Below are 23,016 nucleotides of genomic sequence, written 5' to 3'. Positions count from 1 at the left end.
TATGCTTCCTATGTACACTTGTGCTTCCGGTTTTAAACTATAAACTTACAAACAAACCGAACATAACAAAACAAAGAGTTATTTACATAATCGTACTGCAGAACAGGATTGATAACCCATGCAAGATCAATCATTATTTTGAAATCCGGAGTCATAGGCAGTTAACGCCAGACAGGAGTGGGTGCAAGAACCATGGGGGATTACAAAACAAATACAACACATAAAGGAAACCCAGCACTCACCAGCTAGCTCACAGCTAAGATTTAAAATGGAAAGGTTAGTCACTGCATCTGGCCAAATGGGACAAGCTCAAGTACCACGTCAAGGTCCTTTCCAACACCTGAGTCCCTAACACAGCCACACAATGCAGGCTCTCAACGCCAGACAAACCGGGAACAAGGGAGAGGTGCACAGGTATATGTAATCACCCAGCTGTGCCGTCACCGGAGTCATAGGCAGTTAACCCCAGTTGCTTGGTCATGGGATGTGTACCTGGTCCGGTTTTGGAGTGCAATCCCCTTTCCGTGTTTTGTATGTTGCTGGGTGATTACATATACCTGTGCACCCCTCCCTTGTTTCCAGTTTGTCTGGCTTTGAGAGCCTGCATTGTGTGGCTGTATTAGGGACTCAGGTGTTGGAAAGGACCTTGACGGGGTGCCTGAGCTTGTCCCATTTGGCCAGATGCGGTGACTAACCTTTCCATTTTAAATCTTAGCTGTGAGCTAGCTGGTGAGTGCTGAGTTTCCTTTATGTGTTGTATTTGTTTTGTAATCCCCCATGGTTCTTGCACCCACTCCTGTCTGGGGTTAACTGCCTATGACTCCGGTGACGGCACAGCTTTTTGTGAGTGCTATTTAGCACCCAGGGCTGGCATGTTGCTGGGTCATGGGATGTGTACCTGGTCCAGTTTTAGAGTGCAGTCCCCTTTCCGTGTTTTGTATGTTGATGGGTGATTACATATACCTGTGCACCCCTCCCTTGTTCCCAGTTTGTCTGGCTTTGAGAGCCTGCATTGTGTGGCTGTGTTAGGGACTCAGGTGTTGGAAAGGACCTTGACGTGGTGCCTGAGCTTGTCCCATTTGGCCAGATGCGGTGACTAACCTTTCCATTTTAAATGTTAGCTGTGAGCTAGCTTGTGAGTGCTGGGTTTCCTTTATGTGTTGTATTTGTTTTGTAATCCCCCATGGTTCTTGCACCCACTCCTGTCTGGGGTTAACTGCCTATGACTCCGGTGACGGCACAGCTTTTTGTGAGTGCTATTTAGCACCCAGGGCTGGCATGTTGCTGAGTCATGGGATGTGTACCTGGTCCGATTTTGGAGTGCAGTCCCCTTTCCGTAATTATAGTGTAGTGTTAGGTGTAATTGTAACTTAGGTTAGGATTTATTTTACAGGTACATTTGAATTTATTTTAACTAGGTAGCTATTAAATAGTTAATAACTATTTAATAACTATTGTACCTAGTTAAAATAAATACAAAGTTGCCTGTAAAATAAAAATAAACCCTAAGCTAGCTACAATGTAATTATTAGTTATATTGTAGCTATCTTATGGTTTATTTAATAGGTAAGTATTTAGTTTTAAATAGGAATAATTTAGTTAATTGTAGTTATTTTATTTAGATTTATTTAAATTATATTTAAGTTAGGGGGGTTAGGGTTAGACTTAGGTTTAGGGGTTAATAACTTTATTATAGTGGTGGCGACGTTGGGGGCGGCAGATTAGGGGTTAATAAACAAAATGTAGGTGTCGGCGATGTTGGGGGCAGCAGATTAGGGGGTAAATAAGTATAATGTAGGTGGCGGCGGTGTCCGGAGCGGCAGATTAGGGGTTAATAATATTATGCAGGTGTCGGCGATGTCGGGGGCGGCGGATTAGGGGTTAATAAGTGTAAGATTAGGGGTGTTTAGACTCGGGGTTCATGTTAGGGTGTTAGATGTAGACATAAAATGTGTTTCCCCATAGGAATCAATGGGGCTGCGTTAGGAGCTTTACGCTGCTTTTTTGCAGGTGTTAGGTTTTTTTTGAGCCGGCTCTGCCCCATTGATTCCTATGGGGAAATCGTGCACAAGCACGTTTTGCCAGCTCACTGGTACCATAAGCAGCGCTGGTATTGAGGTGAGATGTGGAGCTAAATTTTGCTCTCCGCTCACTTTTCTGCGGATAACGCCGGGTTTCTAAAACCCCGTAATACCAGCGTTGTCTGTAGGTGAGCGGTGAGGGAAAACTGCTCGTTAGCACCGCACACCATTACCGACAAAACTCGTAATCTAGGTGAGTGTCTGGTATTAGCCAAATGTGAAAACAGAAAACTATTGAAGTATGTTATTTTTATTGGTAGTAGTTTAGTAGAATCAAGTATGAACAAATGTATAGATTAAAGACTCTGTAGAACAAAACTACAGAAATACTGCAACCCAGGTATTTTTTATATTAGCTTAAGTTAAGTATACCTGTAAAATTGGTTGCTAGCTATGCCTCAATTAAAATACTGTTAAGCAAATTCTGCATTTAAAAAATAAAAATTGCTAGCCGATATTTCCAGTATGTCTGCCAAACCTGGGATTAAAGGGACAGTCTAGTATTAATTAAACTTTCATTATTCATATAGGACTTTTAATTTTAATCAACTTTCCAATTTACTTTTATCATCAAATTTGCTTTTTTCTCTTGGTATTCTTAGTTTAAACTAAACATAGGTAGGTTCATATGCTAATTTCTAAGCCTTTGAGGGCTGCCTCTTATCACATGCTGTTTAAATCTCTTTTCAACACAAAGCGACAGAAAGTACACGTGGGCTATATAGATAACACTGTGTTCAGGCACAGGGGGTTATTTAAGATCTAGCACAAAACAATGCTAAATTTAAGACAATAGATAATAAACAGTCACAGTCATGTGATCAGGGGGCTGGAAGAAGGTTCCTAGATACAAGGTAATCACAGAGGTAAAAAGTGTATTAATATAACTGTGCTGGTTATGCAAAACTGGGGAATGGGTAATAAAGGGATTATCTATCTTTTAAAACAATAACAATTCTAAGGTAGACTGTCCCTTTAAGGCATTTGCTTCAAAGCCTTTTTTTAAGTAAAAAACAAAACAACATGTAACACTATTTTTGCAAAGATTTCACTAGACAGCCTACAAAAATACTGGACTTTCCAGTTTAATACTGGACACCAGACAATGGGATTGTCATAAGGTCTGAGGTTTGATGTACACAGGTGGCTTATGGAGGGCATGCAGGGTCCTGTGGTCTTATCTCAGGTCTGATATGGGCATGGTACTGACAGAGGGGTTCTACAGTGCTTAAATGGTCAACCAGGAAACCAGGGGATTTCCCAGTGGGCAGCAGCAGCTGGGGCAGCAGACCGGCCACAAATCAAGGGGGCTGTGTTCTGTCGTCACTGGACAACGTGGCCATGCTTACACAACCACTACATAATGGTTGCTTACCTGGCAGCTAAGGGGAATTTTTAAAATCAAAAGCAGTGCCCTTCCAACACGCCCCTTCTGAACACACAGGCCCTTCCTTAGAGGAGGCTGCACAGATCCTTAGAGGAGGCTTGTGCACCCTTTTACATATATATATAACCATGCTATAAAGACTAACAAACGGCTTTAATTAGGGCAGTAAGCAGCACACTAATTCCTAATATAACCGATATAGGTAAATGCTGATAGACATATAGAATCACACACACCCCTAATCATATGGCGTAATTGGACCAATAGGAAACGATATTTAGCACAAACAATTAAATCCATGGGGTTTTTAAGTCCCACCGTAGTTTAAGCAATCCCAACAGACTGAATCCTCTGAAGAAGAAGGTAACCCATTTACTAAGTACCTTTGAAACGCGTTAGGAGTTCATTACAAGAGACTTTACTCAACTTTTTTTGAGAAACCGCATTATTTTAACCTTGTTAACCTCACTCTGTGTGCATGGTGAATCGATTTTTGATGTACAAGTTTTTGAAAAACTGCTACTTATGTAACAAATATTTACTACATGCCTTTGTGATACCTCATATTGGATTGAGGGTTATAAATGTGAGCATTTTTAATATTGAGTAAATAAAACAATCTTTTAAAGTACATACAGTGTTGCACTACTGGTTTGTATTTGTATCCCCTTTCTTATATGTTTATGATACATCATACTACTGAGAGGAGGATATATGACCGAATCTGCAACAAAAGAGATCCATTCTACCATATTGAGGAGACACTGAAGCGGTTTCTGGGATTGCTGAAGGATATCCATTCCTTTAAGGGACGCATTTACTTACCTCATAGGATTGAGGTCACCTGCTGTAAGTAGGCATCTATCTACATTTTTGGATTATATAAGGATAAGAAAACATACCAAGCAAATTTGGGAACTCAAGAGTGTGTTTTATCATACGGATACCACATTATAAATATTGACTCATTTGTCATTAATTTTTATTTATTTTTAAATAATAATGTGGTTTTTATTTTATTTACCTGGGACTAGATTAATTCACCTAATTCATTGATCTAATCTGTACCAATTGACAAAGTTAATACTATATCCACATATATGTTATCTGTTCCATTCTTCCTATACACTGTATGAATTACTCTTTATGGCATATGTCACCAGGTTCTGAAAGATCATACAAAGAATAGGAACTTATCTACATATTTATTTTTCATATATTCATTTTATTGGGTTATTTTTTCAACTCATCTGTTCATTTTAGCCCAATATACCTATCTAGCTATCTGTATTACCAAATAGCATTTATCCTCTGTCATACACATACAAAAAATTTCATTTGTATACGGTGATATAAGCCAAGCGCCAAAATACCTATCTTCTCACAAAAATAAATAAATATATATATATATATATTTATATACTGAGAGGGAAAGTACAATCTTACAAGTATCACAATTGCCAGGGTGCTCTTTTAAGTCCATATGCAAATCCAGATCCAAGAAAGGCACTCACTAGGCTTTTTTGAAAATCATAACGTTTATGGTATAAACATTAAAAGTGACATAACGTTTCGGTGCCCATTTGCACCTTTGTCAAATGTCAACTACCAGGTTCAACCAGGTGAACCTGAAAACAATTGGCAAGTTATCTTAAAAAAATAACACAATAAACACAGGTGCTTTACTCTAAATACAGCCAGTATGCGGACTAAATTTAGCACTTAATCTCCAAATCGAAACCAGCAAATAAGGCAAAAAACCCCGGCAACAGTTCTTTATACAGAAAACATAGCAGCTTCAGTGTAGCATTTAAACAGTAACAGCCCTATTTTCAGGGCACTCACCACTTCACACCGGATGCCTCTATTCAGTCGCTCTCAGGCTTAAGGTCTTACCGATACCGGTGGCTAGAATTCTGTCCTTCCACTACACTTCCACGATTCGCGGACGCTGCTTCCAGGGAAAAAGCCGGTTTCCATATGTTGCGCTTATGACTCTACAACGTGCTGCGTGAGTAAACTTTCGTAGGCTGTCACTCCAAACACCTTGGGATCCTGAAAGCAAGCTCCTCCTCGCTCGCAAAAAATATAACAAAGATAAAAGAAATGTCTCTGGACCCAAAGGTTGAAAACAGAAACTCGCTTTATTATCCAATTGTTGTAAAAACAGAAGGTGTACACACACAATCCAATGGTGTATGCAGGTTCGGTCTTACGCATTTCGGCGATAGCTTACGCCTTAATGATAGACCATACCTGAACCTCATACACCTGGGGCTTATAACAACCATTTTGTGCCCTCCTATTTGTTAAGCATTTACTCATTATAGCTATAGTGCAAAAATTCTTAAAGGGACAGAGAAATATACATTTCATACATGTTAGCGATATATAGAAAGCACATTAAATAAACATATATTTGTCTTTAGTACAAAATTTCAAGGAGAAGTAAAAAATATATTTTATATTTAGAGTTTTAAACTGGACTTATAGGCAGATGTTAAAACACTATAGTGAGATTAATACAATCTTTAGCTTTGAAGATTTAGAAATGATTGTCTAGGTAGCTCAACAGATGCAAACTTTTTATAATCTATTTGTTCCACAGAAAAAAATACATTTATAGATTAAGCTTACCTAAAAATATTTGAAAGACAAAGTTTTTTCCACATATCAGAGATGCAACTTAGGTTTCAATTCTTTTAATTTTTTGTTTTATAATTTATTCAAGACCATACGGTGTCCTCTATTAGGTCTATTAATTATAAATACCTCAAGTTCAAATTTTATACTTTTAGAAGCAAAGATTGTACAAAAAATGAAAAGAAATTTTTACTCTTAAATCGATGATAAAACTTAGGTTTCAATTCATAACAATTCTTATTTTGTTATTTATCTCAGAGCCAATAACGTAATCTCTATTTAAACCCTAGACTAAGAGCTCCTACTTGTAATGTTTTTATATATTTAAGAAAAGAGATTACACTTAGGTAGGGAATTTAAAAGATATAGTTGACATGTTAATTGTAATTTTTATCTGGCAAATTTGCAAATATAGGCTAAAGTGTAATACACTTAGTTATTTTAAGAAAGATTTTATATTCTTATTTTCTTATTATATACTTAGGATCATTGTAGATGTATGTTTAAGCTAAACTAGGTTTAACAAAATTAAAGTTGAAAAAAGGAGCATATTTACTAGGTATATATATGACAAAGTTCAGCTTGATAGGAGAGCAAGAAGCATACTCCGATACCTGTTTAAGTGGTTATCATAACCAACAGTTAATGATATCATGTTCAGAATTGAATCCAAGTGGAACTAAAGTTTTAAACAAAAATATCCAGTATGCCTCTTGCTTCCTCAAAATATTTAAACGATCTCTAGGTTTAAAAGCTGTTGAGTACTTCCTTAATCTTGAGACTACTTTGGACCCATATTTCCAGAATTATATTCTGGAAGTAATAAAATTCCTCCTTGAACATAATTATTTTATGTTCAGGGGAGAGTTTTTTCTACAGAAAAAGGGTACTGCAATGGGGGCGCGGTTTGCGCCCTCATATGCAAATCTTTTTATGGGTTGGCTGGAACGGTCCATAATCACTAATGATAATAACCCCTATAGATCACACATTCGGCTATACAAAAGATTTATAGACAACTTGTTGTTTGTCTGGGATGGGGATGAAAAAGAGAAAGACCTATTCCTATCATATCTAAACAATAACGATTTTCATATGAGCTTTACTTCAGATTGGAATAAGGAAAAAATTAACTATCTAGATCTGGTCCTAATAGCTGATGAAAACTATAAAGTAGAGACCGATTTGTATAGAAAACCCATTGCAGGAAATGCATTATTACATTCAAAAAGTAACCACCCAAAACATGTGACTAAGGGGATTATTAAAGGTCAACTAATCCGAGCAAAAAGAAATTGCTCTAGAACTGATAGCTATGTAAGAGCAAAAAATGAGCTAACTGAGAGGATGAAAATCAGGGGTTACAATATTAACCAAATTAAGAGTGTGAGCAAAGAAGTGGATAAGTTAGAGAGATCTAATCTTCTATTGGATAAACCCAAAGACACAGAGGCAGATGATAGACCCATGTTTATAACCCAATATTCTAATCAATATAATAAAATCTGTGATGTGGTCAAAAAGTATCTACCTCTTATATATGGAGACGAGAAATTAAAATCCGAAGTAGAAAAAGGCTGTAAATTTGTATACAGGAAGGGTAGATCATTAGCTAACATTGTATCCCTTAGTGAACTTAGAACAAAGAAATTGAAAGAGGAGAATGAAAGAAGTAGCTGGTTACAAACCAATGGTATTTATAAATGTGGATCAAAGAGATGCAGGGCTTGTGGGTATATTAGAACTGCTCAAACATGTAAATCCTATGTGACAGATACTGAATATAACATAAAAGGTTGTATTAAGTTTTCAACAGACCATGTGATATATCTTATTGAGTGTAGTGAACATAAAAAACAGTACATTGGGATGACCACTAGGGACGTAAGAACCCGAATACGGGAACATATATATAACATTGAAAAGAACATTGCTTGTTCAGCCCTAGCCACACACTTTATTGAAGAGCATAACCAAGAATTAAACTATTTTAACTGGTCTGCTATTGAACATATACCAAAATCACATAGAGGGGGAGATCGTTTAAATATTTTGAGGAAGCAAGAGGCATACTGGATATTTTTGTTTAAAACTTTAGTTCCACTTGGATTCAATTCTGAACATGATATCATTAACTGTTGGTTATGATAACCACTTAAACAGGTATCGGAGTATGCTTCTTGCTCTCCTATCAAGCTGAACTTTGTCATATATATACCTAGTAAATATGCTCCTTTTTTCAACTTTAATTCTGTTAAACCTAGTTAAGCTTAAACATACATCTACAATGATCCTAAGTATATAATAAGAAAATAAGAATATAAAATCTTTCTTAAAATAACTAAGTGTATTACACTTTAGCCTATATTTGCAAATTTGCCAGATAAAAATTACAATTAACATGTCAACTATATCTTTTAAATTGTAATCTCTTTTCTTAAATATATAAAAACATTACAAGTAGGAGCTCTTAGTCTAGAGTTTAAATAGAGATTACATTATTGGCTCTGAGATAAATAACAAAATAAGCAATGTTATGAATTGAAACCTAAGTTTTATCATCGATTTAAGAGTAAAAAATTTTAAGAGTAAAAATTGTTCTCTAAAAATTTCTTTTAATTTTTTGTACAATCTTTGCTTCTAAATGTATAAAATTTGAACTTGAGGTATTTATAATTAATAGACCTAATAGAGGACACTGTATGGTCTTGAATAAATTATAAAACAAAAAATGAAAAGAATTGAAACCTAAGTTGCATCTCTGATATGTGGAAAAAACTTTGTCTTTCAAATATTTTTAGGTAAGCTTAATCTATGAATGTATTTTTTTCTGTGGAACAAATAGATTATAAAAAGTTTGCATCTGTTGAGCTACCTAGACAATCATTTCTAAATCTTCAAAGCTAAAGATTGTATTAATCTCACTATAGTGTTTTAACATCTGCCTATAAGTCCAGTTTAAAACTCTAAATATAAAATATATTTTTTACTTCTCCTTGAAATTTTGTACTAAAGACAAATATATGTTTATTTAATGTGCTTTCTATATATCGCTAACATGTATGAAATGTATATTTCTCTGTCCCTTTAAAAGTTTTTGCACTATAGCTATACTGAGTAAATGCTTAACAAATGGGAGGGCACAAAATGGTTGTTATAAGCCCCAGGTGTATGAGGTTCAGGTATGGTCTATGATTAAGGCGTAAGCTATCGCCGAAACGCGTAAGACCGAACCTGCATACACCATTGGATTGTGTGTGTACACCTTCTGTTTTTACAACAATTGGATAATAAAGCGAGTTTCTGTTTTCAACCTTTGGGTCCAGAGACATTTCTTTTATCTTTATCTTAAAAAATGCTTTAAATACCCTCGCAGAACGCCTTCAAGGCTCACGCCGTCCCACAGTAGTGAAGTCATCATTGGCCGACGTCGCATGGTGCGTCACTAACCGTCAGCAGCTTTGCCATGGCAACCCATAAACAATAGCAAATTACGGGTAAGTATAGCTAATGCAAATCGAATATGCATGATACAACATATTTAAATGTGCAAACAAATTCAGTCACAGACATAAAGAACAATTGTACGTAACAACAACAGATTCTGATAATTTCGTATACTGGCCATATGATTACTATCTTTGTTGTGCCAAATGGCATCTTCAACAAGCGACAATTTATGTGTGACAATGCGACCCCAATACTGGTGAAAACAGAGCTATATAATATGCACATTAATGTGCAAACTCCAGCCAGTACAAAATTTGTTATTACGGCAACAGCTCATGACCACCTAAATTGTAAGTCACATTATCCTAACATAGATTGTGTCAATCAGTATTGTATGCAAGATGTTAAATTATTGTCGGCTACTTAAGCATATCAGAAAATATGGGTATGTACAGATGACTATATTAACAAAGGCAACATTAGCCCAGATATGACGCCTAGTCATGTGCATACACATTAATGTGAACAATTATATGCCTTCCTTGCCTCCAGAAGTATAGGTAGAAATCAGTGAGCACCCACTAGAGCGTGCGTTCATGTGGACCGTCCAGAAGATTCCATTATCTATCTTGTCAGGCATATACTTAATCTCCATCACTATATCCACCAGCGTTTAGTAGAAAGGTCCAAAGTCCAGAGAGGTGTTGCGACCCCTGGGCATTAAAGTGTCCATCATATAGATCCATTTGGTCTCTAGTTGTAATAGCCTCTTGGCTTGGTTGCCTCCCCTAGGCAATGGGGGTACATGATCGATGAGCATAGAACATAAACTAGAGACACTATGTTTGCATTTGGCGAAGTGGTGTGTCACCGGCTGTTCAGATTCTCCCTTTTCCATGGCATCCCTAATGGCACATTGATGGTTGGCCATCCTATCCCTGAAGGGGGTAATCGTCTTGCCAATATAGACCAACGAACAAGGACAAATCAATATGTACACCACTTAAGTACTCGTACACGTCAGCCTGTGACGAATTGCGTAATGTTTATTACTATGTGGGTGTTGGAAAGATGAACCCCTTAGCATACTATTACAGGTTATGCAGTTGCTGCATGGAAAGCAGCCTTTTTTGGCTGACTTGAGCCAGGTCTCCTTTCCGATACCATTCAACAGGGTCTGTTTTAACCAGGATGTCTCTTAGATTGTCCACTCTGCGATACACCATTCTAGGGGGCCTCATGTGCTGGAATGGCAATGATGTGTCCGATTCAATCACTGGCCAATGTTGCTGCACTGATGTAGCCGGGGTTTCATAGGTTGGAACATATGTGGTTACAAAGTTCAATTGTTCTTATTGTCATTTATGTCCGTGTTCCCCTTGACCAATTTGTTGTCAATAGGGTTCAACAACCTCTTTGATGTCTGTGATCACCTTTCTATCATAGCCTCTTGCCAGTAATTTCTTCTCCATTTCTGCCAATTGGAGCATCATATTGGGTACCTCACTGTTGTTTCTGATGACCCTTGTAAGTTGCGAGGTGACAATCCCTGTTTTTTGGTGCCGGGGTGGAAGCTCCTGTCATTTAACAAAGAATTACGGTACGTCTGTTTGGTATAGAGGGATGTGCCAAATCTGCATCCATAGACCAAGTGATGGGCCAGCACTACTGTGTGTGTGCTCGTGTGACTGAGGTGTGCTGCATAACCCCTCCAAATTCCAGTATTCACAAAGTGTCCACAGCACCTCTTTTAAGCAGTATAAATCTTTATTCAGACATAAAAACAAGGAAAGTTTCTGGGATTAACCCCTTAGTCATGCTGTTACTTACACATAGATTAGGGTAAATAGTGTGTTGCTGAGCACCTTTAACATCTTGACATAACATACGTGTATAGCTTCTAATTGAGGTATGAGTATTAGATGGTTCAAAGTTTGATGGTTTCTTAAATGTGGTTATCCCTGGTGCACTATCCCTAAAGTGATTCTTTAGTTTTAGCTGCCTTTGCAGCCTATGGACATCAACAAGGGTGTCAAAGACATTACTTTTAGGGGTAGGCACAAAAGATAATCAACGATTCAAGACTGACCACTCTGCAATGTTGAGTGGTCTAGTACTGAGGTTGAAAATAATGTCTTCTTCTTTTTCTGCTGTTTTTTTCCAATTTGTGTCCACCTCTCCTAGTGTTTGGTCTTTTGGCCCTTTTGGGTTTATAGGCGCAAGCGGAGGTTTGACCGTGGATCGGGTGGTAACCCCGGAAAAAGATTGTTACTGATTAGAATTGCTGCCTACCTGAGTATCTAAATCTTGTGTCTCAGTTTCAGAGGAATCCCCACCGCTACTATCCACAACACTCGGAGACCAAACACTAGGAGAGGTGGACACAAATCAGAAAAAAAGAAAGAAAAAGAAGTAGACATTATTTTCAACCTCCGTACTAGACCACTCAGCATTGCAGAGCGGTCAGTCTTGAATTGTGGATTATCTTTTGTGCCTACCCCTAAAAGTAATGTCTTCGACACCCTTGTTGATGTCCATAGGCTGCAAAGGCAGCTAAAACTAAAGGATCACTTTAGGGATAGTGCACCAGGGATAACCACATTTAAGAAACCATCATACTTTGAACCATCTAATACTCATACCGCAATTAGAAGCTATACACGTATGTTATGTCAAGATGTTAAAGGTGCTCAGCAACACACTATTTACCCTAATCTGAGCAAGGAAGAATCAAAAGCCATTAAGGATCTAAGTAGTGATACCACCATCATTATCCGCCTTGCGGATAAGGGGGGATCCATAGTGGTCCAGGATTACGCAGACTATAGAAATGAAGCAATTAGGCAACTCTCAGATAATAAGGTATATGTTAAACTACGGGATAATCCCACTACTGCCATTAAAAATACCATTATTATCTGAATAGAGGTTTTGAAGCGGGTATACATAGCAAACAAGAACTGACATATCTAACCACTCAATTCCCCAAGGTACTGGTGCTGTACCTATTGCCAAAGGTACATAAAACTTTGATTGACCCCCCTGGCAGACCTATTGTGTCTGCCAGAGACTCATTATTATCTAGTCTAGAGATTTACATAGACTTTTTCTTACAGCCTGTTGTGAGAGGTACACAAGCATATTTACAAGATTCACCTAACATGATTAGAATACTCAGAGATTACGTTGATTTACAACATGAGGATATCCTGGTCACGATTTATGTTGACAGCCTATACACTGTTATGCCCCATGTAGGGGTCGGGGGGTCAGAGCTGTCAAGTCCATGGTGACAGGGAATCCACTTTATTTGGGTCCTCCTTTTGAGTTTCTGTGTGAACTTCTGACCATTTGTTTGGAGAAGTGGACTATTATCTCCAAATTGCGGGCACGGCCATGGGTTCAAACATGGCACCCACGTATGCTAATCTCTACATGACATGGTATGAACATGAGCTCATGATGCCATTCACACACCCCAATATACAATATTACACACTTTACATCGATGATGTGTTCTTGGTGTGGAGAGGTGTAAAGGGGAGTTGCAGGAGTGAGTGTTATGTTTGAACTCCATGGAAAGCCCAATTCGTTTTAAGTTGGAGTATGATAAATACACTGTTCATTTTCTTAATCTTAATATCTATAAGATTGATGTCTGCGATGGATGCAGATTTGGCACGTCCCTTTATACCAAACAGATGGACCGTAATTCTTTGTTAGATGCCAGGAGCTTCCACCCCAGGCACCAAAAAACAGGGATTGTCACCTTGCAACTTACAAGGGTCATCAGAAACAATAGTGAGGTACCCACCATGATGCTCCAATTGGCAGAAATAGAGAAGAAATTGTTGGCAAGAGGCTTTGATAGAAAGGTGATCACAGACATCAAAGAGAGGTTTTTGAACCCTATTGACAACAAATTGGTCAAGGGGAACACGGACATTACTGACAATAAAGAACAATTGAACTTTGTAACCACATATGTTCCAACCTATGAAACCCTGGCTACATCAGTGCGGCAACATTGGCCAGTGATTGACTCAGACACATCAATACCATTCCAGCACATGAGGCCCCCTAGAATGGTGTATCGCAGAGCGGACAATCTAAGAGACATCCTGGTAAAAACATACCCTGTTGAATGCTATCGGAAGGAGACCTGGCTCAAGTCAGCCAAAAAAGGCTGCTTTGCATTCGGCAACTGCATAACCTGTAATAGTATGCTAAGGGGTTCATCTTTCCAACACCCACATAGTAATAAACGGTACGCAATTAGTCACAGGCTGACTTGTATGAGTACTTAAGTGGTGTACATCCTGATTTGTCCTTGTTTGTTGGTCTATATTGGCAAGACGATTACCCCCTTAAGGGATAGGATGGCCAACTATCAATGCGCCATTAGGGATGCTTTGAAAAAGGGAGAATCTGAACAGCCGGTGACACGCCACTTGGACAAATGCAAACATAGTGTCTCTAGTTTGCGTTCCATGCTCATCGATCATGTACCCCCATTGGCTAGGGGAAGCAACCGAGCCAAGAGGCTATTACAACTAGAGACCAAATGGATCTATATGATCTACACTTTAATGCCCAAGGGTCTCAACACCTCTCTGGACTTTGGACCTTTCTACTAAATACTGGTGGATATAGTGATGGAGATCAAGTATATGCCTGACAAGATAGATGATGGACTCTTCTGGACGGTCCACATGAACGCACGCTCTAGTGGGTACTCACTGATTTCTACCTATACTTCTAGAGGCAAGGAAGGCATATAATTGTTCACATTAATGTGTATACACATAAGTAGGCATCATATCTGGGCTAATGTTGCTTTTGATAGAATATATCATTTACTTATTATGAATCCTGCATTGTTAATATATTCATCTGTATATACCCATAATGTGCACATTATATAGCTCTGTTTTCACCAGTCTTGGGGTCGCATTGTCACACCTAAAATGTCGCTTGTTGAAGATGCCATTTGGCACAACAAGGATAGTAATTATATGGCCAGTATACAAAATTGTCAGGATCTGTTGTTGTTACGTACTATTGTTTTTTATGTTTGTGACTGAATTTGTTTGCACATTTAAATATGTTGTATCATGCATATTCGTTTTGCATTAGCCATACTTACCCGTAATTTGGTATTGTTTACGGGTTGCCATTGGCAACGCCTGCTGAAGGTTAGTGGCGCGTCATGCAACGTCGGCCGATGATGACGTGACTACTGCGGGAGGGCGGGAGCCTTGGAAGGTGTTCTGCGAGGGTATTTAAAGCATTTTTTAAGATTACTTGCCAATTGCGTTTAGGTTCACCCGGTTGAACCTGGTAGTTGACATTTGGCAAATGGGCACTGAAACGTTATGTTTTACAAAAAGCCCAATGAGTGCCTTTCTTGTAACTGGATTTGTATATATATATATATATATATATATATACACTGTGTATATATATATATATATATATATATATATATATATATATATATATATATATATATACATATACATACACACAGGGGTAAATTTAACAAGCAGCGGATGCTGCTTTCTATGCCAAAGTTTCCAGCTCACCGGAAATGAAAGTTAAGAAGCTCCTTAACTTGTGGCGGACTGCAAGCATCCGGATCCGATTGTGGTAATTGGCTAGTGGTCGATTGGCCGCGAATGTGCAGGGGGCGGCATTGCATAAGCATTTCACAAGAAATGCTTGTGCAATGTTAAATGCCAACAGCAAATGCTGTCAGCATTTAGCAATGTCAGGCAGACATGATTTGCTACAGCGAATCATGTCGGCCTGGCATTTAATAATTTGACCCCACAGTGTCACATCATTCCAAATGAGATGCAAAATATTTTTTGATGTTTTTTTAAAAAGGGATATAATAAGGATAAATAAAGGGATTATATAATCTTGTTCTATGTAAACAAAATACAAGTTTGTTCTATGGTATGTTAATAATAATGTTAAGGGATATAATAAGGATAAATAAAGGGATTATATAATCTTGTTCTATGTAAACAAAATACAAGTTTGTTTTATGGTATGTTAATAATAATGTTAAGGGATATAATAAGGATAAATAAAGGGATTATATAATCTTGTTCTATGTAAACAAAATACAAGTTTGTTCTATGGTATGTTAATAATAAATTAGTATAAAAATATATGAGACAAAAGGAGCAGTGCAGACTCCTCCATAGGGGCAGTAGGGACAGCACCCCATAGGTTTTGTAAGAAGGAAAAAATAAAATGTTACTGTGATGGCACAATTAGGAATAGGTGTTTTGTTTGTATGTTTTAGGTTGCTATTTTAAATAAAATAAAAATCTTGCATTTGCAAAGTTCTTAAAGACAGTGCTTTTTGTAATCTGTGCTGTTTGAGAGAACTTTGCACGTGCTTCATCTGCGCCTTTTGTGATTTCTGACATCACCCTATCAGTAAGTATAGGGGACATCTAGACACAGACGGCCTTCTAAGCTCCCATTGGCTGAAAGGAGTATGTGGGGGGAGGTCTACAAGGAGCTTGCATGACTCACTAGAGTCTCAGGTGGAGCAGCAAATCGGCAAGATATGTTCACGGATAGAGTGAAGAAACAGGTATGAGAAAAGTTAATACCTTTATTGTACAGCTAAAGACCAATACTATTGCCAAATATAATGTTATCGACTGGAATATTAAAGACTGATCAGAGTTAAGTTGATAAATATAGATAAGCAATGCATGCTAATACTGCAAATAGGAAATATGTGTAGGGTATAATGCAGCATCTATCTAACTCATAACTGTGGATATAATGAACTACTGTGCTGTCAGTAGAACAGGATAGTAAAATAAAGCACATTTTAAATACAACCTATTCATTTATTGGGTTCTCATTTTTAGGAATAACATCCTTCTGCTGAAAGGGACATGAAACCCCAAAAAAATATTTCATGATTTAGATATAGAAAACAATTTTAAACAACTTTCCAATTTATTCTATTATTTTAATTTGCTTCCTTCTCTTGTTATCCTTTGGAAAGGTTTATCTAGGCAAGCTCTGGGTCAGCAGAGAACCTAGGTTTTAGCTGTTGATTGCTGGTTACATATACAAATGTATGTGTACGTATGAAAAAGTTTAGGCACCCCTGACAATTTCCATGATTTTCACTTAATAAATGGGTGTTTGGATCAGCAATTTCATTTTAATCTATCAAATAACTGAAGGACACAGTAATATTTCAGTAGTCAAATGAGGTTTATTGGATTAACAGAACATGTGCAATATGCATCAAAACAAAATTAGACAGGTGCATAAATGTGGGCAACCTTGTCATTTTGTTGATTTAATTACCTGTAACTATCTAGCACTGATTAATTGGAACACACAATTGGTTTGGTGAGCCCATTAAGCCTTGAACTTCATAGACAGGTGCATCCAATCATGAGAAAAGGTATTTAAGGTGGCCAATTGCAAATTGTTGTTCTCTTTGACTCTCCTCTGAAGAGTGGCAACATGGGGGCCTCAAAACAACTCTCAAATGACCTGAAAACAAAGATTGTTCAACATTATGGTTTAGGGGAAGGCTACAAAAAGCTATTGCAGAGATTTAAGCTGTCAGTGTCCACTGTGAGGAACATAGTGTGGAAATGGAAGACCACAGGCACAGTTCTTGTTAAGGCCAGAAGTAAAATATTGGAGAGGCAAAGGATGGTGAAAACGGTCAAAAACAGCCCACATACCACCTCCAAAGACCTACAACATTATCTTGCTGCAGATGGTGTCACTGTGTATCGTTCAACAATTCAGAGTATGGGAGAGTGATGCAGAAGAAGCCTTTTCTGCACACATGCCACAAACAGAGTCGCTTGAGGTATGCAAACGCACATGTGGACAAGCCAGCTTCATTTTGGAAGAAGGTGCTGTGGACTGATGAAACAAAGATTGAGCTATTTGGTCATAACAAGGGGTTTTATGCATGGTGGCAAAAGAACACAGCGTTCCAAGACACACGCTTGCTAACCACAGTAAAATTTGGTGGATGTTCCATCATGCTGTGTGGCCAGTGCCGGTACTGGGAATCTTGTTAAAGTTGAAGGTCACATTGATTCCACTCAATATCAGCAGATACTTGAGAATAATGTTGAGGAATCAGTCACAAAGTTGAAGTTACGCCCTGAGCTGGATATTTCATCAAGACAACGACCCAAAACACTGCTCAAAATCTACTCTGGCATTTATGCAGAGGAACAAGTATAATGTTCTGGAATGGCCATCCCAGTCCCCAGACCTGAATATCATTAAAAACCTGTGGGGTGATTTGGAGCGTGCTGTCCATGCTCAGCAACCATCAAATCTAACTGAACTGGAGATGTTTTGCAAGGAGGAATGGTCCAAAATACCTTCATCCAGCATCCAGACACTCATTACAGGCTATAGGAAGTGTCTAAAGGCTGTTATTTCTGCTAAAGGAGGCTCTACTAAATATTATTGCGATATTTCTGTTGGGGTGCCCAAATTTATTCACCTGTCTAATTTCATTTTGATGCATATTGCACATTTTCTGTTAATCCAATAAACCTCATTTCACTACTGAAATATTACTGTGTCCTTCAGTTATTTGATAGATCAAAATGAAATTGCTGATCCAAACACCCAATTATTTATAAATGCAAATCATGGAAATTGTCAGGGGTGCCTAAACTTTTGCATACGACTGTATATATATATATATATATATATATATATATATATATATATATATATATATTGATTGTGATTGGCTCACCCATGTGTTACGTTAGAAACCATTAGTGCATTGCTGCTCCTTCAACATATGATACCAAGAGAATGAAACAGATTAGATAATAGAAGTAAATTCGAAAGTTGTTTAAAATTGTATTCTCAATCTGAATCATGAAAGAATTTTTTTGGGTTTCATGTCTCTTTAACCAAATACAGACATTGCAATGTTAGGCTCTTTTCAATAAAATACTCAGGAAATGTATGGCTGGACCATTGACTCACAGTGTTTTCGTAGTTACTCATATCTATAAGCAAACACCTTAGTTATTTGCCTATTTAAATTTATAAAATGTAAAAAAAAAAAGTGTCCAAATATAAAAATTATGCAGAAATTGCAAATTTTTTCTATTACTTTTGAAAATGAATTTAGCCTTTATTGTATTCACAATGCAACTGCATACACCAGTGGCCGGTCATTTTAGTTCTCAAAGCAAACTCTAAGTAACGACTAACATTATCTGCTTAAAGTTGGAACGAGTGCAAGTACAAACAGTGTTATTTCTAGCCTAGTTGCATCATCTTGCTGAGAGCAACAGTGTGCGCTCAGGCTGCTTGAATTGCATGATTACCTTATTATATTTAAGTTAAATATAATATTGTCATTCAAGCACTGCAACCTGAGTGCACACTATTCCTGAGTGGCAAACACTGTTCCTGAGCGCAATGATTCTGGCTAGGCTAGAACTAAGTACACTGTCTGTTCTTGTGCCATATCTCTCAGCCTGGATGTTTCCCGGACAGACCATATCATTTTATGCACAAATAGAGGGGGGTCCCGTCTGTCATGGGTCCCTATCTCCTTATATTTCATGACTATTTAGGCTATATGTAACTGTAATGAGAGAAATGGACTTGGTTACATTAAATGCAGTTTACCTATATTTTACAAACGAGTTGCAAACAGTAATCACTGGGGATGGATTTAAATAAGTGTTGTAATAAAAGCGAGTCATATGCAGTATGTTCAGAGGAAGGGGACAGGATTACTGTATCAGCACTAGTGCACAGGCACTATATTTTTATTACTGGAGCACTTGTAGGACTTAACACAGTAGTGAAATCCTGCTAGAGGGTCCAGTATAGATGTTTTAACAACTATGTCATCATATATCTTTTTTTTTCAATATATTGTTTTTATTAGGTTTTTTTAAACTTAAATAAAGAAACAAACCAGGACATTGCATGGTACAATAAAAAGAAACATCTCCATTTGGGTACATCAGTCTGGAGAGTCCAATAACATAGTATCATTATATATCTGGTGTAGGCCTACTGACGTTCTAGCAATGTCCATTCCTGAATTTGTATTCATAAACAATAAAGGTGATACAGAAGGTGATGAAATAAAAGGAAAATAAAACAGAAATAAACAAGTTTAACAAACATAACTGGTGTTGCCAATCATTATTGACCAAGTTTTATTACATTAGCTGTATTATATCAACATGTTGAGTATTTTTCACACTGTAAACCCTATTTGAGTGGTAGTTAATAGTAATTCCACATTAAATATTAAATAAATCCACAATAGGAGACAGAAAAGGAAGTAGAAGAAGGAAGAAGGAGATATACTTCCTATATGAAGAAAGGAAAAGAGGAGGGGGGCTAGGAGAGAAGGGGTAAGGGGAACAGGAAGCAGAAGAGGGGTAGGGGAGACCCAACACCACACATCTTCTATATTTAGGGGTTATATAGGTGGTCTCAATAGTTTACTCTGCCCTGTCCCAGTAACCAAAAGTATGTACTTTGTCTATTAATAGGGACTGCTATCTGTGGACCCTGCCAAAGTCACCTGAAAAACTTGTCTACTGGATTCCCAGTAGAACTTTATGTCTTAGAAGGTATCTAATTTGTTGTTTTTAAGTTATCCATAGGCTTCTAAGACTATTATATTTTCTATATGTTGTATCCACATGGTTGCTGTTGCGATTGTTTGCCATTTGCATAATGAGGCAATAAGGGATCTGGCTGAATTTAATGAAAATGTAATACGTTTCATACAAAGCTTACACAATCATTTAGGTAAGATATTCGGTAGTGCTAGAGGGGAGTCGAGAATTAATTGTGTTTGAGCGCCTAATAGAATATTAAGATACTGTTTAATCATAGACCAAAAAGGTTGCAGTCTGGTGCATTTCTACCAAATATGGTGCATCGTACCTTTTTCACCGATCCTTCTCCAGCATAGGTTAGATGACCTAGGCTTTTTATTTTGGCAAGAGTGAGGTACCATCTAGTCAGCAATGTGTAGTTAAGTTCTAAAAATTTTGTTGAATAGGATGATTTTTTAGTACAAGAGATAATATGTGACCAATCAAAGTCGGGAAGTACTCTGCCTAGCTCTTTACCAAGCTACACAGAGAAATGGCATAAAGTATTACCTTCTGCATCCAACAGAATACTTTTGACCCAAATGACCTAGGAAAGAGGATTTTTATTTTGGCAGGAGTGAGGTACCATCTAGTCAGAAATTTGTAGTTAAGTTCTAAATATTGTGTTGAATAGGATGATTTTTTAGTACAAGAGATACTATGTGACCAATCAGAGTCGGGAAGTACTCTGCCTAGATCTTTATGCCATTTCTCTGTGTAGCTTGGTAAAGTATTACCTTCTGCATCCAACAGAATACTTTTGACCCAAGTGAGGGTATGGTGGATAGGGGTTTCTACAAGACACATCTGCTCGAAAGGCGTTAGGGCTCTCGTCAGTGCCTCCCTAGCCGGAGAGGTAGTCACCAAGTGTTGCAATTGTTGGAACTTGAGCCATTTTGTAAAGGCTCCATTGAAAAAGGGATCTAGATCCTGTCTATTTTTAAATTTTCCCTGGCTAAGTAATTTGGTTATGGGTATGGTATGTCCCAGTTCCCAGTCCTCAGTAACATTGCCATGGCTAGTCCTCCCACTAACTCTGCGTTAGGTAATATATGTGAAAGGGGGGACCTCAAAGTGGGAATCTTGGGTTGTCTGTGAATTATAGTGTCCCAAAGATAAAAAATATTCTGAAGTAGGGGGTATGAGTGTAACCAGGGAGGGCTATGTTTTTTATGTGAATCAATAGAAATCCAAGACTTAACAACTCCATTTCTATGCCAGTGAAATATTCTTTGAAGGCAGATAGTAGATAACCCCATTGGCTTATGTGTATATGTATATATATATATATATATATATATATATATACACACACATTGAAATCGGTGGAGCCATCTGAGTGGTGGGGCATTCAGGGCTGCTTTTTATTCCCTAATTTAGGTGCCTGACCAACGGGGGCTACAAGGCCAGTGGTCTTATCTCAGGTTTGATACTGACAGGAGGTTGATGGGCTGCAGGGCTAGAAATATGATACAAGAGCTAATTTAGATGTGTAAGCAACAGGGGCTGCAAAACCAGGGGTTCTATTTGAGTAGGAATCATGATTCCACCTACCACCAGCAAGGTCACTCCACTGACAAGTGCAATACTAGCCTCTACCTTGTCTACCACAGGCCATGAACTGTACATTATGCAAACAATCATGGAGCTGCTTTTGGTCCCTGTGTTACCCTGCTGGCACCTATGCCGGTGGCACAATAAGCTTAAAGGTAGATGTTAAAAAGTGTAATTGTCATAGGTAAAAATGATCAATACTGATAACACCACAGCACAGAAGAAACTGATTTAGGTAAAAGGAATGTGATAGAAGGACAATATTTTCTCTTCTGCTATGAAACATGACAAGAGTAAGAAATAAATACTAAGCTTTATGAAGCTCTTTATCTTACCTATGAAATGTTAAGCTGTAATTCATTACATATACTACTATAATAGGAAACGTGGATAGAATTTTATTTGTAAAAGTAAGTATTTACTTACTTAAAAGTATTTGTAAAAGTAAGAAAAGTTTGTTGCACATTCCTTTCCTCCATATATATTGCATTCAAAGAGTGGGTTCCTTCATAGTTTATTTCCCTGGAAGAGAAAGAGGCAAATAACTGAGGCTGATAAAAAAATATTTTTTTAACATCATAATCTTTTATTGAGGTTTTTAGAAATGACAGTGAACAATACATGTCCTTACACATATATATCAGAAATACAAAGAGGGATTACAGGTCAGAGTAATAAAGAACTGAAGCCACAGATCAATACATTTTTCCTGGATATATATGCAGAGTTTATAGACACTGTATTACATTAGAATACAATCGGAAACATCATCCTGTTTTATATATATATATATATATATATATATATATATATATATATATATATATATATATATATATATAAGAAAACACCAGTGTTAACAATAACTAACCTATAAGACAGTAATGAATTAGAACAAATTTAAATTAAACCTCTTTTTTTGTTTATTCTAGTATATGTTCCTCTCTTTGGGTGTGAGGTTACTCTTGGACCTAGCTAAGCTTGTGACACAGAGAAGAGGAAAGTTAGCCTTGGACCTAGATATAATTAAAGCAAAATTAGCACCTGATAATAAAATAAACTGGCAACTGATATTACAAATAAAATATGCAGTAGATTAGATAACATGAAAAAATATAGAACAATAATATAAATAATTGTTTAACTTTATATTGTGGAGTTGATGAAGGAGTAGAGGACTATCTAGCTGTTGATGGGCGTGTAAGTAGCAGAGTGCTCTCAGATCAAC

At 37.3% G+C, this 23,016-nt stretch overlaps 1 protein-coding gene across 2 annotated transcripts in view; it reads right to left on the bottom strand.

The window, feature by feature from the left end:
• AFMID (arylformamidase) overlaps window positions 1–23,016 on the bottom strand; it is a 138,296-nt gene that overhangs the window by 49,697 nt on the left and 65,583 nt on the right. Inside the window, exon 12 of one of the 2 annotated variants that reach the window (XM_053706174.1) lies at window positions 22,191–22,310. The exons of the other annotated variant lie outside the window; for it this stretch is intronic. The gene's annotated coding sequence lies outside the window, so the exon portion shown is untranslated. Of the gene's footprint in view, window positions 1–22,190; window positions 22,311–23,016 lie in introns of those variants that run through there. 2 annotated transcript variants of the gene reach the window in all.

Source organism: Bombina bombina, chromosome 1 (genome assembly GCF_027579735.1).
Source record: "Bombina bombina isolate aBomBom1 chromosome 1, aBomBom1.pri, whole genome shotgun sequence".
Classification (NCBI taxonomy): Eukaryota; Metazoa; Chordata; class Amphibia; order Anura; family Bombinatoridae; genus Bombina; species Bombina bombina.
Note: the sequence above shows the minus strand (reverse complement) of the source record. Positions and strands in the feature narration are given on the sequence as shown.